The sequence below is a fragment of the Rana temporaria genome, chromosome 5 (genome assembly GCF_905171775.1).
Source record: "Rana temporaria chromosome 5, aRanTem1.1, whole genome shotgun sequence".
Lineage (NCBI taxonomy): Eukaryota > Metazoa > Chordata > Amphibia > Anura > Ranidae > Rana > Rana temporaria.
The window spans coordinates 154,756,978-154,783,024 of NC_053493.1; the positions used below are offsets into that span (position 1 = coordinate 154,756,978).

At 44.1% G+C, this 26,047-nt stretch overlaps 1 protein-coding gene across 4 annotated transcripts in view; it reads left to right on the forward strand.

Annotated features, from left to right (window-relative positions):
• Positions 1–26,047, forward strand: part of PDE1C (phosphodiesterase 1C) — a 933,100-nt gene that overhangs the window by 841,872 nt on the left and 65,181 nt on the right. The gene's annotated exons all lie outside the window — the stretch shown is intronic.

Below are 26,047 nucleotides of genomic sequence, written 5' to 3' on the forward strand. Positions count from 1 at the left end.
GTCCAAAAATACAACACATTACATCACTTCCGAATTTTGATTCTGTCATGCAAGAATTTTCGTAACTTTATTAACCCATTCAATTTCTAGTTGCGACTAGCAAGCGAGAAAGGCCGGACGATCTGTGGGCCAATTTTTAGATTGTGTGTTCGGGGCATAAAACTGGAGAGTGCAAAATCTTGTGCAGCTATGTATGGTAGCCAATCAGCTTCTAACTTCAGCTTGTTCAATTAAGCTTTGACAAAAAACCTGGAAAATGATTGGTTTCTATGCCGAGCTGCACCAGATTTTGTGCTCTCTAGTTTTAGTAAATCAACCCTATTGTGTCTGTAAAAACAAAGCTGGGTTTAGCAGGAGAATCAAATAGGTTTGATGCCTTGTTGTGGGGCCTTGGATGGGGGCATGCATTAGAGTTTTTACTACCGAAAACTTTGGCCAGGTGGAAGATCTAGGACATCTAGCAGTTAATTATGTGTGTATGCTCCCTCGCAGTGTTTCCCCATAGGAAAACTGCCGGGTTTAAAACCGCCGGGAATCCCGGTGGGAAAATAGATAGCAGGTTCTCCATTTTCCCACCGGGATTCCCAGCAGTTTTCCTGTCGGGAAAACTGTGAGGAAGCATACACACGGACGGTTTTACCTGGCCAAAAGCTCTCCTGGCAGTTTTCCTGGCATGAAAACCGGTCGAGTGTACGAGGCTTAACTGACACTTTTGCTGGACAACTTGGTATATTAAAAAAAAAGTAAGGGGGGGGGGAACAAAAAATAAAACTAATGCAGCAACCACATCTAAGAACTAGTAAGCTGTCACATAATACATTTTTGGATTTGGGTTTAATACCACTTAAACTCTTGGAATGTTCTTCAGAAATCTAAGAATACTATTGTATCTCATTAAAAAATACCCTAGTAGTTTTTGCTTGGACAACCAGAATAGAGAAAACATCCAGCTGATCTTTTTTATTGTAAATACTACTATACAGTGTTGTTTAAAAGAAAACCTCACTTACTACTGGAATGTTTGAGTGTAATATGCAATATTTGTAGCTACTGCCTTTAATGTATTTATTTTAAATGAAGTTCATCTTTAATTTAATTTTTATATATGTTCTTGGAGCATGTAAAAAAAAAAACCTGAAAGAAAATTTGTAGCAAAGTGGGCATAGGGTGCCCAGAATACACAGATCAGCGCTGTAGCCTATTGCCAGTGGCTCTGCTTGAGTGAGAATATACAGAGAGGGTGATTAACTACTTGCCAACCAGCCGCCGCAGCTGTACGGTGGCAGGTTGGCACGGCTGCGCGAATCACTGTCATTGTACGTCAGACACTTTTAGAAACTATAGGGGGCATGGCACGACGCTGGAGTCGATGTGCGTGATCAAGGGCCACGATGTACGCCGGCCACCTATGTTCGTTTACATACGCAGATCCCTGTTCTGGCTCTCTGTGGAGCAAACATATCCCTGTTCTGACAGAAGAGTAGAGAGATCTGTTGTTCCTAGTGATCAGGAACAGCGATCTCTCTCCTACAGTCAGTTCACTCCCCCCCACAGTAAGAAACACCTCCCTAGGGAACACTTAACCCCTTGATCGCCCCCTAGTGTTGACCACGTCCCTGCCAGTGACAGTTATACAGTAATCAGTGTCTATTGTTGGCTCTAATCGCTGTATAAATGTCACTGGTCCCCAAAAAAGTGTCAAAAGTATCTGATCTGTCTGCCGCAATATTGCAGTCCCGCTACTGAAAAAAAAAATTTGCAGATCACCGCCATTACTAGTAAAAAATGAATAATAAAAATGTCATAACTATATCCCCTATTTGGTAGACGCTATACCTTTTGCGCAAACCAATCAATATACGCTTATTGCGATGTTATTTATTTTTTTATTTACCAAAAATATGTAGAAGAATACATATTGGCCTAAACTGAAATGAATAAATGTGTTTGTTTGTTTTTGGGGGATATTTATTATAGCTAAATAAAAAATATTGTTTCGTTTTTGTTTTTCAAAAATATTGGTCTTTTTCTGTTTTTCTGTTTAAAAACGCAGAGGTGATTAATTACTACCAAAAGAAAGCTATTTGTGGGAAAAAAAGGACATCTATTTTGTTTGTGTACAATGTCACATGACCACACAATTGTCAGTTAAAGCTACGCAGTGCCATATTGCAAAAAATGGCCTGGTCAGGAACTGGGTAAATCCTTTTAGTCTGTAAGTGGTTAAACTGCATTTGATCGGTAGATCGACTTCTGTTCTAACACGATGGCTTCACATGAATCGAAATTCAGCTGGTCCATGCTGAACAAATACAAATTTTGATCCATGTATGGCCAGCTTTAGCCTTTGCCAAAAATGACATGAATGTGTTGAAATAATAAATAGCTTAATGTTCAGCTGGTTTCATATCTTTATTCTTGGTGCCTCATGTTGGTACTAATGCTACGGCGTTATCATGATATCAATATGACTTCTTGATACAGGACCATGCAAACTTATATAACAACATTAAAAACATAAAAATAAAAAAATCAATGTTTATGTAACAAAATCCTCTGAGAACAATGCACAATATAAGGAACTCCCGCCATGTAGGGACCCACTTAATGCTGTATGCGCTTGAATAAAGCTTATATATGAGGTAGTGACGTCATGGGTGTGTGGCCTACATTCTGTTACACCCTTGGTATCGGGAGCATACACAGGCACGTTTCCTCAGTGGATGAGAGACTCAGGAGTGGTGCCATTAGGTCTGGATCGCATTACCAGAGTCTTTGTTTCATTGTCCAGATAATAAATAACAAAAGAACCAGCATGGGCAACTACTATTTTTTTTTTTTCGTTCAATGTCTTTATTAATAGGCTCTTCTACAGATTGGCTTGTAGAAACTTCTGCTTACAGTACAGTATATTGGAGTTCTGGAACAACATGCAGACTAATGTAAAGCAAATATATACAACATCCTTAGATCCCCTCTGCAGGCACAGGTGTGATCATAACTTGAGCCATATTAAGTCCCAGAGTCGAATGCAGCTGCTCCCTGTAATAAACAAAAGTGTATGTTCAGTCAAACATTTTTTTTGTCCTAATTTTGGATAGAATGAGGGAGGATTAGAAGTGCTATCCAGGGCTCATTAAAAAAGATGTGCCCTCACTTCCTGACAACATTTTATCAGACAGGGGGCTCAATTCACTGAAGAATATCACATGAGATAATTGAATCACGTGACCCATGTTTCCTTTTATATCACAAGATAATAAAAATGTCTTCACTATCACTTTATGAGGTATTTACCTCAAAAAGCAAACACACTTGGTACCTCATAAATCAGACAGACAGTGTTAAAGTCATTTCACTAAAGGAAATAAATAAATGCACAAGTTAAATAAGTAGTGGTCCAGGCATAAGGCATTTAAGGAATGTAAAAATATAAGCCAATTTGGAGTAGTCTCTAGAACACTTGTCAGTTTGAATTGCTGTTTGTGCCCCCATTAGGGAGATTCACCCTATTTTTTCTGTTTACCATTATCATTGGCATTTTCTTTTACTTTAGAATTTCCCCCAGAAAAGTAATGGAGGGGAAATCTTCCAATGGGGACACTGTTTCTGGTGACCTGGGGGTCCCCAAAGGATTTTTTCAATTTGTAGGGATTTCCTCCCACTTCTTGTTTTGGCTATGGGACAGGAAGTGAAGGAACATCTCCCCAATGACTACATTTTTTTTTATTATTGGTGGAAGAAGGATGGGCCAGATCCTCAAAAGAGATACTCCGACTTAACTGCTGTTCAGTCTGTGTGTAACTTTGGAAACGATCCTCAAAAGGCTTTTTCCAAAGTTAGACAGAAGATCCGGCATGTGTAATTGAATTACACTGCCGAATCTTAGGATGCAGTACCGCATCCGCCGCTGGGGGCATTTCGAGTCGAAATGCCGTTGCTAGTATGCAAATTAGCACTTAAGGCGATCCACAAAGCTTTCTAGCTTCCTTTTTGCGCCGTAAGTGTTATTTTGCAAGTGTAAAATTAGGGCTGGTTCTACAAAGTGTAAAGTTAGTCACACCTTGTAAAAGCCCATTCCAGCGACGGCATTTGGTATGCTTTCCCGAGGGAGAACTCCACGGCAATTTGTAAAAAACAAAACCGGCATGGGTTCCCCCCCAGGAGCATACCAGGCCCTTAGGTCTGGTATGGGTTGTAAGGGGACCCCCCCCTACGCCGAAAAATCGACGTAGGGGTCCCCCTACAATCCATACCAGACCCGTATCCAAAGCACGCTACCCGGCCGGCCAGGAATGGGAGTGGGGACGAGCGAGCGTCCCCCCCCCTCCTGAGCCGTGCCAGGCCGCATGCCCTCAACATGGGGGGGTTGGGTGCTCTGCGGCAGGGGGGCGCACTGCGGGCCCCCCCACCCCAGAGCACCCTGTCCCCATGTTGATGAGGACAGGACCTCTTCCCGACAACCCTTGCCATTGGTTGTCGGGGTCTGCGGGCAGAGGCTTATCGGAATCTGGGAGTCCCCTTTAATAAGGGGGCCCCCAGATACCGGCCCCCCACCCTAAGTGAATGGATATGGGGTACATCGTACCCCTATCCATTCACCTGGAGGCAAAAAGTAAAAGTTAATAAACACACAACACAAGGCTTTTTAAAATATTTTATTATTCTGCTCCGGACGCCCCCCCTGTCTTCGTTATTAGCTCAATTACCAGGGGGGGCTTCTTCTTCCGCTCTCCCGGGGTCTTCTCCGCTCTCCGGGGGGGGTTTCTTCTTCCGCTCTCCGGGGGGGGGCTTCTCCTGACTCCGGGGGGCTTCTTCCATCTTCTCCCCTCTTCCGCTCTTGACTCGGCGAACCCCGGTTCTTCTGCAGCTCTCCGGTGCCTTCTTCTTCAGCGCTGGCTGCCTGCTATGTTTGTGTGTTAGCTCGATTTCAAACAGGCAGCCAGCGCGGTCTTCTGTGGCGTCAGGGTCTTCTCTTCTGTTCTTCCGATGTTGCCTCGTCGCCTGTTGTCGCTGTAATGATGGAAGCGCGCCTTGCATCCCATTTATATAGGCATCACCGTCCCATCATGCTCCGGCAGGTACCCACGTGGTGGGTGCCTACCCACGTGCACCCATCACGTGGGTACCTACCGGAGCATGATGGGACGGTGATGCCTATATAAATGGGATGCAAGGCGCGCTTCCATCATTACAGCGACAACAGGCGACGAGGCAACATCGGAAGAAAGGAAGAGAAGACCAGAAGACCCTGACGTCACAGAAGACCGCGCTGGCTGCCTGTTTGAAATTGAGCTAACACACAAACATAGCAGGCAGCCAGCGCTGAAGAAGAAGGCACCGGAGAGCTGCAGAAGAACCGGGGTTCGCCGAGTCAAGAGCGGAAGAGGGGAGAAGATGGAAGAAGCCCCCCGGAGTCCGGAGAAGCCCCCCCCCGGAGAGCGGAAGAAGAAACCCCCCCCGGAGAGCGGAGAAGACCCCCGGAGAGCGGAAGAAGAAGCCCCCCCTGGTAATTGAGCTAATAACGAAGACAGGGGGGGCGTCCGGAGCAGAATAATAAAATATTTTAAAAAGCCTTGTGTTGTGTGTTTATTAACTTTTACTTTTTGCCTCCAGGTGAATGGATAGGGGTACGATGTACCCCATATCCATTCACTTAGGGTGGGGGGCCGGTATCTGGGGGCCCCCTTATTAAAGGGGACTCCCAGATTCCGATAAGCCTCCGCCCGCAGACCCCGACAACCAATGGCAAGGGTTGTCGGGAAGAGGTCCTGTCCTCATCAACATGGGGACAGGGTGCTCTGGGGTGGGGGGGCCCGCAGTGCGCCCCCCTGCCGCAGAGCACCCAACCCCCCCATGTTGAGGGCATGCGGCCTGGCACGGCTCAGGAGGGGGGGGGACGCTCGCTCGTCCCCACTCCCATTCCTGGCCGGCCGGGTAGCGTGCTTTGGATACGGGTCTGGTATGGATTGTAGGGGGACCCCCTACGTCAATTTTTCGGCGTGGGGGGGGTCTCCTTACAACCCATGCCAGACCTAAGGGCCTGGTATGCTCCTGGGGGGGAACCCATGCCGGTTTTTTCTTTGAAAATTGGCATGGAGTTCTCCCTCAGGAATGCATGCCGCTGTCATTTTTTTTTTTCCCCGACGCAACTTTTTTAAGCCGTCGCGATCCTCAAAACTCGGCGTAACGTAACTTCGCGCATGCGCAGTACGGCCGGCGCGGGAGCGCGCCTCATTTAAATGGGACTCGCCCCATTTGAATAGGAACGCCTTGCGCCGGCGGAATTTTAGTTACACAGCCTGAAATTTCTAGATAAGTGCTTTGTGGATCAGGCACTTAGGTAGAAACTTTAAGGCAGTGTAACTTAAATTGGATTTTTTAAGTTACGTCAGGTTTTTGTGGATCTGGCCCGATATGTATATACACTGCTCATCAGTTTCAGCTGCTTTGCTGTTAATTGAAATTAACAATAGGTGCACTAGATGGGCAACAATGAGACAACCTCCAAAACAGGAATGTTTTTTCAGGTGGAGGTGTCTGACATTTTTTTTCCCTACTCATCTTTTCTGACTGTTTTTCACTAGTTTTGCATTTGGCTAGGGTCAGTGTCACTACTGGTAGCACAAGGCGAACCTTGGACCCTACAAAGGTTGCACAGGCAGTCCAACTCCTCCAGGATGACGCATCATTACGTTTAATTGCCAGAAGGTTTGCTGTGTCTCCCAGCACAGTCTCAAGAGCATGGAGGAGATTCCAAGAGACAGGCAGTTACTCTAGGAGAGCTGGACAGAGCCGTAGAAGGTCCTTAACCCATCAGTAGGACCAGTATCTGCTCCTTTGTGCAAGAAAGAACAGGATGAGCACTGCCAGAGCCCTACAAAATGACCTCCAGCAGGCCACTGGTGTCAATGCCTCTGACCAAACAATCAGAAACAGACTTCATGGGGATGACCTGAGGGCCCGACGTCCTCTAGTGTGCTCTGTGCTCACTGCCAGACACTGTGGAGCTTGATTGACATTTCCCATTGAACAGCAGAATTGTCAGGTCCACCACTGGTGCCCCATGCTTTTCAGAGATGAGAGCAGGTTCACCCTGAGCATATGTGATAGACGTGAAAGGGTCTGGAGAAGCAGCGAAGAACTTTATGCTGCCTGTAACATCGTTCAGCATGACCGGTTTGGTGGTGGGTCAGTGATGGTCTGGGGAGACATATCCATGGAGGGACACACAGACTTCTACAGGCTACACAATGGCACCCTTACTGCCCTTAGGCATCGGGATGAAATCCTTGGACCCATTGTCAGACCCTACGCTGGTGCAGTGGGTCCTGGGTTCCTCCTGGTGCAAGACAATGCCCGCCTCATGTGGCGAGAGCATGCAGCCAGTTCCTGGAGGATGAAGAAATTTATACCATTGAATGACCCCCACACTCACCTGACCTAAATCCAAAAGAACACCTCTGGGACAGATGTCACACCTCAGTCTGTTCAGGAGCTTAGTGATGCTCTAGTCCAGATCTGGGAGGAAATACACGAGGACACCATCCGTCGTCTCATTAGGAGCATGCCCCGATGTTGTCAGGCATGCATATAAGCACTTGGGAGCCATAGAAACTACTGAGGACCATTTTGAGTTGTTGCAAATTCAGCAAAATGGATTTGCTTGCTGCATAATTTTTTCACTTTGATTTTCGGGGTGTCTTTGAATTCAGCCCTCTGTAGGTTGATAATTGTAATTTCCATTAAATGATGTGCCATCCTTTTTTTACCCAGTATAGATATCCAGCATGAAATGTTTTCCCGTTGAGATCTGATATGTTTTCAAAGTGTTCCTTAAATTTTTTTGAGCAGTGTATGTGATTGTTTATACTATTTTCATTCAATATTTGACATTTATAAAGATATTTTGTATTTACTAAATGTAACTTGGTTGTTCTTAATATGCCACATGTGTCCTGTGAAAGCAGCTTCCCTTTGACTGATATTCTAGTCATCTTTTTTCTTTTGTATTAAAACATATGCTGCAGGGACCGCACTGACTTAGTGAGTTGGAATTTTTATGGTTTAAACCCTTGATTAACAATAAAAACTGACACATGTTCTAATCTTTCTCCACTGTATCCATCCCACTGAATATCACGCCATGAGATAAAATACTGAGTGGTTTCATGAAATAAATACTTCATATTTTGATGAAATAACTAATGCTTTATTTTAGTAGCGTCTTTTTTGGTGAATTGCAAAAAATAAATAAAAAAAAGGTAAAAATGCTATGAGCTATTTTACCTCAAATCTTTAAGAGGAATATGACTTTTCATGAATTGAGTTGAGTGGGGGAACTCCACACTGTGTATGGCTTGCCTTAATGTTGGAAATATCTTTCCTGCAACCCGTGGTTGCAGGAAATAAATTTGCAAAATTCCCCCATCAACACAGACAGTGTCGACAGGGGAATCAGAAATTGCCTTCTCCCGGTGGGGTGGAAGCCATCACTGTTGGGAGAAGACATTGATGATCACTAGCGGCTATAGCATCTGCTAGTGATGATCGCAAGAGAATCTGGCAGGCTGGTTGTATCCAAGTTGATCAATCGATCAACTTGGTACATTCAGCCTGCCCATTAAGGTTCAAATCTCTGCCTGTGCTTGCTGAACCAGAGATTTGAACTGTGTATGGCCAGGCCTTACACAGGCAAAAATAGAAATACTTTTTTTAGTAGACTATAAAAAGGCTAGACCTCCTTCAAGATTTTAATTTCTGTCTGTGCCATTGCTGATTTTTTTGAAAAAAATAAATAAAACAATTTCAGTAGGACAAAGTGGGGTACAATTTCTCTACTGGAGGCCCGGATAGCAATAAAACCAAATGGGTACTGACACATCACTAAAACAGAAGATTTTATATTTTTATATTTTATATTCTAAGGCATAATGATAAAGCCGTAAGCATGACATTCACCAAACATTCACAGGTGGTTAATCATTATCTACAATTGAAAAAAGATGCACCAGAATGGTTTGGGGGCAGTGATTGTTTGGGGAATGTCACATTCTCTGCTATATTAACATGACTCTCTAACATTGTTAATTTATATATATTTATCTCATATGATGATACATATTACAAATTATATTTACTACAATATGTTTTGTTAAAAAAACAAAAAAATATTTTGTAGTTATTAATTTCTCATTCTAAATTACCTTTCCTTTCAAACAGCATAAGTAACCATGACAGTATTTCTTGACTAATTCATTTACCCTATGCTAAATTTAATGATCCTTACATTCTTAGGGGGAGTTACGTATTAGAACATTATCAGATGCTTGTGTTGTACCTTGTCAGTATTACTACACACCACCAGTATTATTATTCTGCTTTTGTTACAGGACAGAGAAGAAGAAACTGTAAATTTGTAATCATTTCAACTTTTCCCTAGAATTTAATAGTTCAATGTACATGAATGCCATGAGGTATATCCAGAAATATGTGGTGATCAAACTGCATTACTGTGAGGAAAAAGTTTTACTAAGAAAAAACAGAAAATTTTAACGATGCAAAGCTGTAAATATTTCCAGATCTGGTGAATGAAGCTAAAACCCCTCTTGGAGCTTATGAAAGCCAAAAATATCCAGTAATGGTAGTGTTTTACAATAGCTGTCCTACAGTTCCCCAATGTCTTACCAGATTGGACATCACTCCACCTGCACTGTCTGATCGAATTCCTAGCTGTGTAGATTTTACTACATCAAAGTAGCAAAAAGTGAACAATAACCCTCAACACACACCCAGGCACCAATCATATCACTTGTTCTGTTGAACCACATCTAGTAGCATTTAAATTTTTGTTATGATCCTAACCTAGATTCATCCAAGTCAATTAAAAACCTACCCTCTTATGTTAGTGCCTTCATTACATGCAGCTCATAAACAGTGGCGTCACTAGGGTTGGTTTCACCTGGTGCGGTATAACATGGTGTCACCCCCCCCCCCCCAATAATTCCCCCCCCCTAATAACACTGCATATATTGGCAACAGTAGTGCCGTTAATAACTATCAATCAACTAGCAAATTTGAATAACAAAATCATATGAAAATAATAGAATTCAAAGTTTAAACTGTTAAAGAACTGTATTTATTTTAACATTAAACTTTACTGAAATAATAAATAACACAAAAATAAACAGAAACAAATATGAAAGCATTTAGTTAACATCTAAATCAAAACTTAGGAGGAGACATGAATATGCTGTTGGATCCGAAAATGGACTCTTCCAGGGGGTCCTACAGCATATCTAATTCTAAACTTAGACAAGTAAGAAATATGTTGTACGACCTGCAAATAGTGGACAGCTGGAGATCCCAGCATGTACACGACAGAGATTATAGCTTTTACTCCCACAAACACAAAACCTACACACGAATCGACTATATCTTCCTTGACCGAGCAGTCCTGTTGAATTTAAAAGAATCCTCAATTGGGTCGATTACAATTTCAGATCATGCCCCAGTCAGTTGTCTTATTGACTGGGGAGTAACAGGACCTAGAGAATGGAACTGGAAGCTCAACGAGACCTTAATCAAGGACCCAGAATACGAGGAGAAGATTGGGCAGGAAATAGAGATATTTTTTGATACAAACAGGGACGATGGAACATCCCCACTTTGTAAGTGGGAAGCACATAAGTGTTACCTAAGGGGAATACTGATTTCATTGGGGGCACAGAGGAAGAGAAAACTAGGAACAAAAATAGATTGCTTACTAAGAGAAATTAAAACGGTGGAAAATGAACATAAGAAAGTGCAGAAAATAGGAAAGGAGGAAAGACTGATATCCTTACGGGAGAAACTAAATTTACTATTGATGGACAAGGCGAAAGCCCAGCTGAATAGATGTAGAAGGGCTTACTATGAATTCGGCAATAAACCTAGCAAAATGCTTGCGAATGCACTGAGAGAGTCTAGAGCTAGAAAACATATAGAGAAAATAAAAACACAGGGAGATAAATTAGTGAGCCCCTCACATTTAATAGCAAACGCATTCAGAGAGTACTACAGAGATCTGTACCAACTGACTAATCAATCTCAGGTAGAGAAAGTACATAACAGAGAAGTGAGAGTAAAAGAATATCTAATGAAGTCAGAAATGCCTAAAATACCAGAGGAAAAGATAGAAAGTATGGAAGGACCGATCACAGCAAAGGAATGTCAGGAAGTAATAAAGGAAATGAAACCAGGTAAATCACCAGGGCCAGATGGCTATACGCTCCGGTACTACAAAATTTTCCAAGATAAAATAATACCGAAATTTTTAGAGGCCTTTAATTCTTTGAAAGAAGGACACCCGATGAGAAGAGAAACATTAGGGGCACACATAGCTGTCATCCCCAAGGAAGGGAAAGATCCCACAGTCTGTGCGAGCTATCGACCGATATCATTGTTGAACATAGACTTAAAAATATTTTCAAAGATAATTGCCAACAGACTAGCACCCAATATCTCATCCCTCGTACATCCAGACCAGGTGGGCTTTGTACCTGGAAGAGAGGGAAGGGAGAATACTCAAAGAGTGTTAAGTACCATTCACTTGGCCCAAGTCCACCATAAACCAATAGCACTTATTTCAACTGATGCGGAGAAAGCCTTCGATAGGGTGGATTGGGGCTTCTTGAAGGCTACACTTAAGTACATAGGGCTGGGTGTAGGCATGCAGAATTGGATTGCAAGCCTCTACTCTTGCCCGTCGGCAAGGGTAAAGGTTAATGAAGTGTTATCTGATTCATTTCCAATCCAGAACGGGACCAGACAAGGTTGCCCGCTCTCCCCGATTATATTTATTTTAACACTGGAGCCATTTTTGAGGACAATTAGATCAAATGCAGACATAAGGGGATATCAGGTTAAAGGAGTGGAATACAAAGTGGCGGCTTTCGCAGATGATCTCTTGTTCTCAATAATGGCCCCAGAATTATCATTGCCACCTTTGATGAGAGAGATAAGGGAATACGGAGCCCTCTCTAATTTCAAAGTAAATTACACCAAGTCAGAGGCAATGGGGATAGAAGTAAACAAACAGGCAAAAGACCAGCTAACAGTGAACTTTCCCTTTAAATGGTCAGAATCGCACATACTCTATCTAGGAACAAAAATATCAAAAAATTTAAATAGAATTTTTGAATTGAATTTTGTTCCGTTGACGAGGCAAATTAAATCTGACTTCATTAGATGGGAAAAAGAAACGTACTCATGGTTCGGGAGAATTAGCATCTTAAAAATGAATGTGCTACCAAGACTACTTTATCTATTCCAAACTCTACCGGTAAAGATTCCCCCGAGTTACTTAAAGGACTTAAGATCTAGGTTCGTGCAGTTTGTATGGGCAGGGAAAAAGGCGAGAATACGTAGGGAAATATTAGCGCTACCCAAGGAGAGGGGAGGAGTGGGCTTTCCTGACCCAGTGGGATATCACGAAGCAGCCCACATGGCAAGAGTGGTCGAGTGGTGTACACGAGAGAAGCATAAACCCTGGATCCATATAGAGCAAATGATTACAAATATCCCATTGGAAGGTATGGCGTGGATACAGGAAGTAGATATACCAGGAGAAGTAAAGAAACATCCAACAATAGGGGCCACCTTGCGAGTAATGAAAAAATTATTCAGGAAAACGAAATGCTCGGTCCTCCCAAGCCCACTTACCCCGGTTTTGGGGAATCCGAAATTTCAGTTAGGGATAGAAGATACACACTTTAAGACGCTAAAACGGTTAGGCTGGAGTAGAGTAATACACTTTGAGGGGGAGACTCACAGGGCTGGAAGGGAGGAAAGGGAGGAACCACCAATAAACGAACTCGACCCAATGAGACAAAATCAACTAAAAACGGCAATCAGAGCTATGAACCCAAAAGGGAAACCGCTTAGAGATCTCTCAGGTTATGAGGAAATATGCTTAAAGGGGGAAGAGATAAGACATGGCCTCTCATTGATGTATAGCCTATGGGTGGACGAGGCAGCACCGACTGACTTACCGTTCATAAGAGCTTGGGAAAGAGAGTTGGAGGTTGCCTTCACGGAAAACCAGAGAACGAAAATTTTTAATTTCACACATAAAGCATCTTTGGCCACCAGATACCAAGAGGGAGGTTACAAAATCTTAATCAGATGGTACAAAACCCCAGTAGTGTTAAACCGGATATTTCCGGAGGTGTCAGATAGATGTTGGCGATGCGGTAGGGAAAAGGGAAATATGTTACATATTTTCTGGACATGTGCAAAGTTGGGGGATTTCTGGAAAATGGTTAGAGACACGGTCAAGGATATTGTGGAGGTGGATCTGGGAGGCAATCCCGCCACGTATTTACTGCTGGATTTACCAATCTCTGTGGCCAGGTTCAAAAAATCTTTGTTAAGACATCTACTAGTTGCAGCTAGGGCGTGTATCCCAATCCTGTGGAAAAGTACAAACATCCCAAACAAACAGCAATGGCTAGGTAGAATTTCGGAAATTCAACAAATGGAAAAGCTTACCATGGGCATAAGAGAACAAGAAGATAGGTACAGACTGATATGGGATCCCTATATAAGATACAGAGAAGGAGAGCTTTGAGGGGGGAGGAGTAGAGGAAGGAGACGGCGGAGATGCAGGGAGAATATGGGAGTGACATGGATGCCCTTTTTTTTTTTTTTTTTTTTTTTTTTTTTTTTGGGGAGGGGGGGGGGGAAGGGTGGAAGGGGGGTGGATAAGGGAAGATCTGGAAACGGGTAGGCGAGGTATAGGTCGGGGTAATCCAGAACAAGTAGTGGTTAAGTGTAACGGTACAATAATAGAAATTCTGTTGTAGTTATGTAGTCGGTGTAAGCAGTGTACGAGTATATGGATACCCGAAATGTATTTTTTGTGTTATATAAGGTTATACAATGTTGTATAATGTTCACAGATTATTATGGAAAATGAAAAGAAAACTTTAAAATAAGGAATTAATAAATCAAAACTTTGCTTTTCTAGCTTTGACAGCTGCAAAATTGTGAACATCATCATCAAAATCAATACATTTCGCTAGTTCACTTTCAACTGATAATATTGCAAGATCAGAAAGCCTTGCCTGTCCCATCGTTGAACGCAAATAGTTCTTTATCAGCTTCAACTTTGAAAAGCTCCTCTCACACAAAGCCACAGACACACAGATTGTCAGAAATATATTTAGACATAGTGAAAGGGTTGGAAGAGATTCAATGAAGTCCCATTCTGCTATGAAGATCAAAACTTGTAAAGCTGACCAATCTTTGACTTCTTCTAGGTTGATCTTGGCTGGTTTGAGATGTCTCCTCAGTCTGGGTATTGCTATTAACAGCTCACTCTCAGATATTTTGTCATAAAAAGTGATCAGTTTTGTAATGGACACCTTTAATTTTTCTTCAGTTTCATATATGAGACTCTTTGCTTGAACAGCCTCAAACATGGCTGCAACTTCCATGATGGCTCTTAATCTGATCTGGAGTTCAGAATGGAAGCGATCACTGCACTCAAGCATTGCCCTCTTATTCTCGTCTTGTAGACTTATGCCTCCAGCATCACGTGCCTGTCCCCTGCCATCCTCTTCTTAAACCTGGCTCTTCTCTCTACGGCAATTCCATATTCTTTAGCTTTTAGATGTGCCTGTTCAATTGCATGTTCCACTAGGTGACTGCGCTCTTCAAACAGAAAAAGTATTAGTGACTCTAGCTTTGTCACCACCTTGTCTAGACTTAAGCCTTTGGTCTGCAGGTACTGTTGTGTAACATCAACTTCTTGGACTACATGACCCCAGAAGTATAGGTAGCACAAAAACGTAAAATCACAGACAGCAGGCAGTAGACATTCTGCTGCTCCTCGTGTGTCCAAATGTTCACAAGTATCACAAAGCGCTTCGATCGCAGACACAAACAAATCACATTTTTCTTTGACTGGCTTAATTGCAGCATGATGAGCACTCCAGCGTGTTGTTGATAATCTTTTCACTGACACTCCAGTATGGTGAATTAACACATCCCATCGATGGGTGGAAGCAGCAAAAAAAGAAAACATTGACTGAAGAGTTCCAAAAAATGTCACACATGAAGCATTCTCAGCAAAAGAGTGCTGTCCGCACAAGTTAAGTGAATGGTCCACACAGCCAATAAAAATAGCTTTTTTTTTTTTCCCCTAATAATGGATTGTACACCTCCATGAATTCCAGCCATAGTAGCAGCATTATCATAACCCTGAGCACGACACATCATTATGTCCAGTCCATCACTCTCTAATTTTTTAAGGATATCCAAACTGAGATCAGCAGCTTTTTTCCCCTTTTAAGGGAAAAATCCTAGAAACGCTTCTTTTACTTCCACTTTCCTATTCTTGATGTTCACGTATCTGATTACTTCGGACATCTGGTCAGTATGTGATATGTCAGGTGTGCTGTCAAACATGATTCCAAAGTACTTTGCAGACTTTATGTCCATGACAATCTTCTCCTTCATGTGATTTGCCAGGACTCTTATAAACTCATTCTGAGTTTGTGGAGAAAGATATGAGACCGATACTTTAAGTTTACTGGTGCTCCGCTTCAATCTAATTAGGTGTTCTTTCAGTACTGAATCATATTTAGAAAGTATTTCAACCACCTCAAGAAAGTTCCCTTTATTGAATGAGCACTCCTCTTCCTTGTGGCCACGGAATGCTAGGTTCTGCTTGGCAAGAAACAATGTGATGTCAATCAATTTGTGTAAGATATCCCACCACTTTTTCTTCTCAATCTCCATCACAGTAATAGCTCTGTAAGGTACCTGTAAAAGGTAGTGTCCGAAGTGGAAGTAGTGTGCTTGAGATCCAGGCAAAGCGTCGTCAGGCAAATAGTTCACAATCAAAATCCGGAGAAGAGTCAGGCAGGCTAAGGTCATTCACGATCTAGCGGCAAGGTACAAAATCAGCAGGCTGTAGAATAGTCGGGATATCAGGCAGGAGTTCAATACAAGGAAGATCACTGAAGTCAAAACACCCAGGGAAGAAATCCAAATAAACGGGCACTGAGTGATGACCTCACTTCCTATTTAAAGGCTGTCCAGATTGAGAATTGTCCACAGCTGGCAGCAGGTGGAGCTAGTGAGTATGATGTAGTGTTGAACACAGTAAGGACATTCCCAAGGTCTAGATCTCTTCTGTAGCACCTTGTAGCACCTTGAACTAAAGAAAAAAACACAACCACTTTAAATTTGTCAAAAAACTGGCCGCAACACCTTTATTGGTTTTTCACAAATCATTAAACATACCATAAACTTTATTATCACTCAAGAATTTTGAATAAAGATTCCAAAAACAAATCCTACCTGCTCAGTTGTAAAAACTCGAGCAGTAGCTCAACTTAAAATATAAACACAGTCCCACACACCGGGTTTGAGTATCAAACCTGGCCCACCCCAAGCGTCGCAGCCTTTTCAATGATGTTTTGCAAACCCACGTTGAAAATGTCATTACTAGGGCTGTGCAAATTAACTTTTAATTAATCGATTAATCTTTAATTTTTTTGATCGATCAAAATTCTTTTGATCGATTAAAATTCTTTTGATTGGTACTCACCTCTCCGCCGGCTTCTGGGTCTTCAGGGAGTTCCGTCGGAGATCCAGTAATGTCACGGACACCGGCGGTGCTTGCCGTGTCCATCTGAAGGGCTCCTTTGCTGTGCCTTCATATCTGCATGCCGGTGGGACCTTACTATCTGCCACATGCAAGGGCTGTTACACTTCCCTCTATCACTTCCCTCTATCAACCTGGGATTCTACAACCACCCACTGGGAGTTGTGACAGTTCCCTTCACGGGACATCTACATGCCAACGAACTGATGTTAACCCCTTCTCATCTGGATTCAGCAGTGGTATCGTTGTACACATTTTTATACCAGTCTCATACTTAGCTATATGTTTTTATGACTGCTTTTGGTACCGTTTGGTATTACTCGCACCATTTTTACAGTTCATGTAGCTACATCGATTTTATCTCCAGTGCAATATTTATTTTGTTACCCACTTGAAGACTATAAAAGTTTTAATGCTATTCCCATTGAGCGCTGCCTTTGTGTGTTTTTTTGTATCCTGCTATCCATTTTTCCAGTGGTCGGTAGCTGCACTGGGAATCAGCCTGCAAGGAGATCAGCTAAAAGTAGTTGGATCTGTATGTGCGTTATAATTAATCGAAATTAGTCGATTAATCGATTAAAAAAAAACAACGATTAATCGAACAGAAAAATTTTGATCAGTAACAGCCCTAGTCATTACCAATTTCAGATAGGTGTACCCCATCCCGCCTATACAGCCCCGGAAAACCCCCCTCAAGATCCACATGCCGGTATGAAAACCCTCCTATATGTGGCATAAATTTCTCCAAGGCCCTATTTATTCTTTTCCTCATCTTTTCCATTACTCTCATCTGTGCAGATGAAAGCCAAGAAAGGTGAGGAATCACTTTGGAAAATATTATCATTGTACCAGGGAGGATTGAGCGAAAATTATGCAAATCACGCTTTATCATGAACAATAGGTCCAAAGTCTTAACATTTCCAACATCATTACCACCTAAATGAATTATTAGTATTGATGGCAACGGCCATACTGAACATAACCTATTCAGGTGAAAGTTCAACTGATACCATTGGAGGCCTCTTATGCCTTTCCAAAGCAACTGAAACTGATCGTGGTGAAGAGATAAATTTGAAGAATAGTTACGTTGCGCAGCTCTCTTTTGCGCCCAATACACAAACGAGTGTCCCAAAATCCAAATAATGTGACGGGTACCTAAAATCAAACAAATAAGTTAGGACGCACATATAACTTAAAACAGTTAGACTTCTGCCGGGTACACACGAGAGGATTGATCCGCGGATACGGTCCGCCGGACCGTATCCGCGGATAAATCCTCTCGAGGATTTCCGCGGATTTTGATCCGATGGAGTGTACTCACCATCGGATCGAAATCCGCGCCGAAATCCCATCGCGATGACGTGTCGCGCCGTCGCCACGATGATTACGCGGCGACGTGCGCGACCCTGTCATATAAGGAATTCCACGCATGCGTCGAATCATTACGACGCATGCGGGGGATTCATTCGGACGGATTGATCCGGTGAGTCTGTACAGACCAGCGGATCAATCCGTTGGGATGGATTCAAGCGGATAGATTTTAAAGCATGTCTTAAAATTTTTATCCGCTGGAAATCCATCCCAGGGGATAAAAATCCGCGGATTGTACACACCAGGGGATCTATCCGCTGGAGCCGGTCCGCGGATCAATTCTAGCGGATGGATCCTCTCGTGTGTACGGGGCCTTCCACCTCCCCAGCGATTTAATGTCGGCCTCTGGGAAACCCAACCTTGCTGCTTCCGAGGCAGCACCTATACGAAATGAATGCAAAGAAAACTTAAAACCTTTTAAGCCCATAAAATCCAACTTTTTTTAAGGACTGCGTCAAATTGATATTTTGTAAGGGGAAGTGAGTCCATGTGTACTAGGAATAAACCCTCCCCGGGAGGCCTAAACCCAAGGAATTCTTTTACCAAGGATACTGGGCACATGATTCCATCATCGTGCTCCTTTAAATGCACCCATTTACCCTTGCCACATTGGTCTGTTTTTGAATGGCGCAACCAGATATGCAATCCTGACTGATCCAAAAAAACATGCTCCCAACGAATCCCCGTAAGGCCCCGCTTGTTGGCTGGGACCAGCTCTGATATTCGAAAAGCACCAAAAAAAGGCCAAAGCAAAGGCTGTTCTAAATAATAAGACTTCATAGGGAGAATAACAAACTTTTGGCATAACTCTGTCAAGGCCACTGAGCATATTGAAGGAAATTGGGCGCCTGTCATCGGTAACGAAATTCACCTTCTTATAACCCTTCAGTGCCTGTTTGACAGAGAAATAACCATTACAGGGTTTCAAACCTAACAGGTGAAAGAAAAAGGAAATGCCGGCTAACGTTCTAGCCACATGGCTACTAGACAATTGCTGCCGCATTAAACTAGATAAAAATTCCAAAATAGTGCCCTCCGAAGGCCTATTAAACTGCAATCCTTGCGTATCCGCAAAAGCAATCCAGCTTCTCCAAGCCGCCGAGTAACAAGCCAGGGACCTCCTGATGGCATCCGAAACCACGCTCAGATCATGCCCCACAGATGGGCCGGGCACAGTGTGCCAACCATGTCCGCCTCTGGAAGTAACTGCCGAAAACCCTCTTCCTGGAATCGAGACAAAGAATCCGCTACGTTATTCAAGATCCCTGGTACGTATTTCACTTTAAGCCATATGTTGAATTTCAAACACCTAAACGCTACCTGCCTCAACATTTTTATTACCCATACAGAGCTGGATGACAGACAATTTACGGCGTATAAAACACCTCTGTTGTCGGTCTCAACTAGAATTCTCTTGTTGGCGAGCCACCAAAATTGGAAAGAGCTCAAGCAAGACCACATTTCTTGTCGCACCCAAACTTACCCAAACATCCGGCCATGCAGCACAACACCAATGCGTCCTCCATATGGCACCAAAGCCTCTTGAACCTGCCGCGTCCGTGAATAAGCGAAAATCCCGTGCGACTACGAAATCGGCCTGGAAGAATGATCTACCATTATAGTAATCTAAAAATTTTAACCAAACTCTCAAATCTTTTTTCAAGGGGCTGGTTAATCTCACATGGTCCCAAGGAGACTTCAAACCTGGCAATGCCAGATAGAGCCGCTGTGAAAATATTCTGCCAACAGGCATAATTCTACACGCGAACGCCAAGATTCCTAGGAGGGACTGCATTTCTTTTACCAACAACTTGCCAGATTACCACTGTGCCATCAATTGTCACCACTGTGCCCAGCAATTGACACCACTATGCCATCCCATCAAACGCAGCCACTGTGCCATCAATTGTCGCCACTTTGATTTCATCTTCTTGGATAAAACCGGCCGGCGGTGGACTCTGTGGACACCCCCCCACCTGTTCCTATTATGCATGCCGCGGCCGGCGGTGGACTCTGTGGACACAACCCCCCCCCCCCCCACCTGTTCCTATTATCCCTGCCGCGGCCGGCAGTGGACTCTGTGGACCCCCGCACCTTTTCCTAGCCACGGCCGGCGCCAGTCGAAGTCTGGAGACAGAGGACTGGTGTGGGCAGCAATCATCACAGCAGGTGCCAGGGCAGGTCACATGTGCAGCCGTTGAGCCATCAAATGCAGCCACTGTGCTATCAATTGTCGCCACTGTGCCATCAATTGTCGCCACTGTGCCATGCCATCAGACGCAGCCACTGTGCCATCAATTGTCACCACTGTGCCCAGCAATTGTCACCATTATGCCATGCCATCAAACGTAGCCACTGTGCCATCAATTGTCACCACTGTGCCATGCCAAACGCAGCCACTGTGCCATGCCATCAAACACTGGGCACAGTGGTGACAATTGATGCACAATGGTGACAATGGGCACAGTGGCGACAATTGATGGCACAGTGGTTTTGTCACCATTGTGCATCAATTGTCACCACTGTGCCCATCAATTGTCACCACTGCGCCATGCCAAACGCAGCCACTGTGCCATGCCATCAAACGCAGCCACTGTGCCATCAATTGTTACCACTGTGCCATCAATTGTCACCAATGTGCCCAGCAATTGTCACCACTATGCCATGCCATCAAACGTAGCCACTGTGCCATCACTTGTCACCACTGTGCCCATCAATTGTCACCACTGTGCCATGCCAAACGCAGCCACTGTGCCATGCCATTAATTGTTACCACTGTGCCATCAATTGTCACCACTGTGCCCATCAATTTTCACCACTGTGCCATGCCTTTAAACGCAGCCACTGTGCCAGCAATTGTCACCACTATGCCATGCCATCAAACGCAGCCACTGTGCCATCAATTGTCACCACTGAGCCCAGGAATTGTCACCACTAAGCCATGCCATGAAACATACCCACTGTGCCAGCAATTGTCACCACTGTGCCATCAATTGTCGCCACTGTGCCCATCAATTGTCACCACTGTGCCATGCCAAACCCAGCCACTGTGCCATCAAATGCAGCCACTGTGCCATCAATCGTTACCACTGTGCCATCAATTGTCACCACTGTGCCCAGCAATTGACCCCACTATGCACTATGCCATGCCATCAAACGCAGCCACTGTGCCGTCAATTGTCGCCACTTTGATTTCATCTTTTTGGATAAAACCGGCCGGCGGTTGACTCTGTGGACACCCCCACCTGTTCCTATTATCCCTGCCGCGGCCGGCAGTGGACTCTGTGGACACCCCCCCCCTCCCGCACCTTTTCCTAGCCACGGCCGGCGCCAGCCGAAGTCTGGAGACAGAGGACTGGTGTGGGCAGCAATCATCACAGCAGGTGCCAGGGCAGGTCACCCGTGCAGCCGTTGAGCCATCAAATGCAGCCACTGTGCCATCAATTGTCGCCACTGTGCCCATTGTCACCACGGTGCTATCAATTGTCACCACTGTGTCCATCAATTGTCACCACTGTGCCCAGCAATTGTCACCACTATGCCATGCCATCAAACGCAGCCACTGTGCCATCAATTGTCACCACTGTGCCCAGCAATTGTCACCACTATGCAATGCCATCAAACATAGCCACTGTGCCATCAATTGTCACCACTGTGCCATGCCAAACACAGCCACTGTGCCATGCCATCAAACACTGGGCACAGTGGTGACAATTGATGCACAATGGTGACAATGGGCACAGTGGCGACAATTGATGGCACAATGGCTTTGTCACCATTGTGCATCAATTGTCACCAATGTGCCCATCAATTGTCACCACTGTGCCATGCCAAACGCAGCCACTGTGCCATGCCATCAAACGCAGCCACTGTGCCATCAATTGTTACCACTGTGCCATCAATTGTCACCACTGTGCCCAGCAATTGTCACCACTATGCCATGCCATCAAATGTAGCCACTGTGCCATCAATTGTCACCACTGTGCCATGCCATCAATTGTTACCACTGTGCCATCAATTGTTACCACTGTGCCATCAATTGTCACCACTGTGCCCATCAATTGTCATCACTGTGCCATGCCATCAAACACAGCCACTGTGCCATCAATTGTCGTCACTGTGCCCAGCAATTGTCACCACTATGCCATGCCATCAAACATACCCACTGTGCCATCAATTGTCACCACTGTGCCCAGCAATTGACACCACTATGCCATGCCATCAAACGCAGCCACTGTGCCATCAATTGTCGCCACTTTGATTTCAGCTTTTTGGATAAAACCGGCCAGCGGTGGACTCTGTGGACACCCCCCCCCACCTGTTCCTATTATGCATGCCGTGGCCGGCGGTGGACTCTGTGGACACAACCCCCCCCCACCTGTTCCTATTATCCCTGCCGCGGGCAGCAGTGGACTCTGTGGACACCCCCCGCACCTTTTCCTAGCCACGGACTGGTGTGGGCAGCAATCATTACAGCAGGTGCCAGGGCAGGTCACACGTGCAGCCGTTGAGCAGCCGCCGTGCCGCCCGGGCGGAGAAACTGAAAGTACTGTGTGTGACGTGACTGACGTCACATCATCACACAGTGCAGTGTGACATGCAGGCACAGGCTGAGCTCTGCTGAGTGGCTGGCTCGCCGCTCACTTGTGGCTGGCTCAGTAGGGGAGCGGAGGAAAAAGAAAGAGTACAAAAGCACAAAGTCGAGTCGGATAGACACACGCGCAGCGGCGCTGCCGCGCTGGGCATGTCATCTAAAAAAAAAAAAATGTTTTAAAAAAATCCTCAATGTCAGGATGGTGTCACCCCTCTAGCGGGTGTCATCTGGGTGCGGACCGCACCCCCCGCGCAACGCATCTGCTCAGAAAATAAACGTTTTTCTCTACACCGCATGTTGTACTATAAAACAGACGTGATATATCTTGATCATTATGTATTGGTGTAGCGAACACCACCAAAAGGACCCATGGAGTGTTCCCAAGTTTATTTACCAAACTAGTGCATCAACAGCCAGACACACAGCTTCAATCACTCTTCTGGCTCAATGAACAGTCAAGTGCTATACTTTTTTTGATGCTTTACTATTAGTTGAACTTTGACAGGGTATGTGATACTCAAGTAACACTGTGTAGTAACACTAGGACACTACTCATTTTCTTGGAGCTTCTTAGAAAAGTCCCTGATACAGCAACTAGAGGACTGAGCTACACTACAACACCATAAAAAATGTCCAAACTTGAGCAAAAGTATGACACTGATGCACACAGAATAGTAGCAGCGCTCAGTCACTAGGATCTTGCACACAAGCCTGTACTTTCAAATGTCCCTGGATACTTGGATGCCTCCTTCAAATATCAGCCAGACATTCCTCCCATGAACTCTCCAGACCATATCCTCAGTGAAATCCCTAAATCAGTTCCAGAAAGGAATTCTATATCCCTGTAAGTTGTGGTTGTTCAGGTGCTTATCAAATATTTTTTTGAAACTATTGATGCTCCCCGCTGAGACCACCGCCTGTGAAAGGGAATTCCACATCCTTGCTGCTCTTGAACCCTCTACAAAGTCTAAGGTTAAAACTCTTGTCTTCTAAGTTTAATGAGTGGCCACGTGTCTTGTTAAATTCCCTTCCGCAAAAAAATATATGTCTATTGTGGGGTCACCTGTACGGTATTTATAAACTGAAATCATATCCCCTCTCAAGCGTCTCTTCTCCAGAGAGAATAAATTCAGTACTTGCAACCTTTCCTCATAACTAATATCCCTCAGACTGGTTATTAGCTTTGTTGCCCTTCTTTGTACTCGCTCCATTTCCAGTACATCCTTCCTGAGGACTGGTGCCCAGAACTGGACAGCATTCTCTAGGTGTGGCCGGACCAAATTCTTGTACAGCAGGAGAGTTATCATTTTATCTCTGGAGTTAAAGTGGTTGTAAACCCTTATGCCTCGTACACACGATCAGAATTTCAGATGAAAAAAGTCAGACGGAACTTTTTCATCGGATATTCCGACCGTGTGTATGCCCCATCGGACTTTTTCCATCGAAAATTCTGACTGAATTCAAAATGTTTGCCTTAAAAAAAAAAGAGAACATGTTCTCTTTATCGAAAATTCCATGTGTCTGTATGAAACTCGGATGGAGAAAAAAACATGCATGCTCTGAAACAAGTTGACGCATGCTCGGAAGCATTGAACTTAATTTTTCTAGGCTCGTCGTAGTGTTGTACGTCACCGCGATTTAGAAGGTTGAAATTTTGTGTGTCCGTGTAGATGCAAGACAGCTTGAGCGGAATTCCATCGTAAAAACCCGGAGTTTATCCCGACGAAAAACCCAATCATGTGTATGGGGCATAACAGACACTTTGTTACAGGTAAGCCTATAATAAAACTTACCTGTAGCTACCCAGGATATCTCATAAATCTGTATAGTTTAGGAGATATCCCCTGTCCCCTGCATGTGGCGATGTCATCAGCACATGCGCACTGGGGCAAACTGAAGCAACGGCACATCTGTGACGTTGCTTCAGTCTGTGTGCCGTTACCGGCGGCTCCCGCGCATGACGACATTGCAGCTGCGGCCAATCACAGCGCCAGAGCCAGAGGGTTTACAACTAATTTAATCCCCTTTTTAATGCATGCCAATATTCTGTTTTCTTTGTTAGCAGCAGCTTGGCATTGCATGCCATTGCTGAGCCTATCATCTACTAGGAACCCGAGGTCCTTTTCCATCCTAGATTCCCCCAGAGGTTTTCCCCCCAGTGTAAAGCTTGCATTCATGTTTTTGCCACCCAAATGCAGTACTTTACATTTTTCCACATTAACCTCCCTAGCGGTATGATTCTGTCTGGAATTTTGTTCCAAAAGCGGTACCATTTTTTTGTATGGAAATTTGGTGTTATTTATTGTAGGCCTGCAATTCTTAGTAATTACTTACTTAAACCTGACCAAAGAAGACTCTAGTAGACCTCTCAGATGTAATAACGTTCGAAAAAATAAAATCATGAGTTATAATCTAATAAATAATATCATTTTATTCAGTAATGTAATAAATAATGCAATTTGTCAAACAGAAGAAAATTCAGTAATAAATAATGCAATTTGTCAAACAGAAGAAAATTCAGTAAACATCCTGGGTGTGGTAAATTTTGAAACATGGGACTGCACATAGACCAACGTCACAATCAGAGCAATAGAACCTTGTTTCCTTTCGGACTTTTTTTCCATTCCCATCTCGCTTTGAGCAGCAAACTACACACATTCTTGTAGGTGCTGCCTTTTTTGCGCTTGGCGGGATGTAATCCGTAAAGTGACGACCAGTCAGCCTCTCTGGGTTTACAATGTCAACAGCGCGACGTCCAGATCTGTTCACGGCCACTGATGGCGTTTGGTAGTTCAAAAAAATTTGCTCCACCACCTTCCAGATGAAGTCGGAGTGAACAAGAGGCTTGTCACTCCTTCCCTTGTGCAGTATATAGGCATTCCACATACATTGTTCCAGGAGATGCCTGAATATTTTTTTATAGTATTTTTTTTGTTGCTTCCGCATAGCTGGATAGAAGGTCATCGCCTGATCGGCTCTATCGACTCCTCCCATGGTGTTGTTGTAATCGATCACAAGTTGTGGCTTTTTGACATCTTTCCCACCTCTTGTGTGGACCATGGCAGTGGAGGTGGTATGTACTGTACTCATTAGGCACACGTCTTTTTTGTCACGCCAACGCATTGCCATCATCTTTCCTTTCTGCCAGGCCACCATTTCTCCTGTTTTCAGTTTTTTCTTGGAAAACATACATGGCAGGTCACGTCGGTTGGCTCTAGCGGTTCCATATGCGTCAGTCTTGTTTTTTAGTAGAAACTCGTACAGCTCAGGCGACGTGTAAAAGTTGTCGGTTGTTACACAATACCCCTGATTGAGCAATGGTTCAAGCAATGAAAGGACTGATGACGTTGCCATCCCATAGTCGCTGTACCTGGGGTTGAATTGTGTTCCTTTGCCGGTGTATATGATGGAATTCCATATATAGCCAG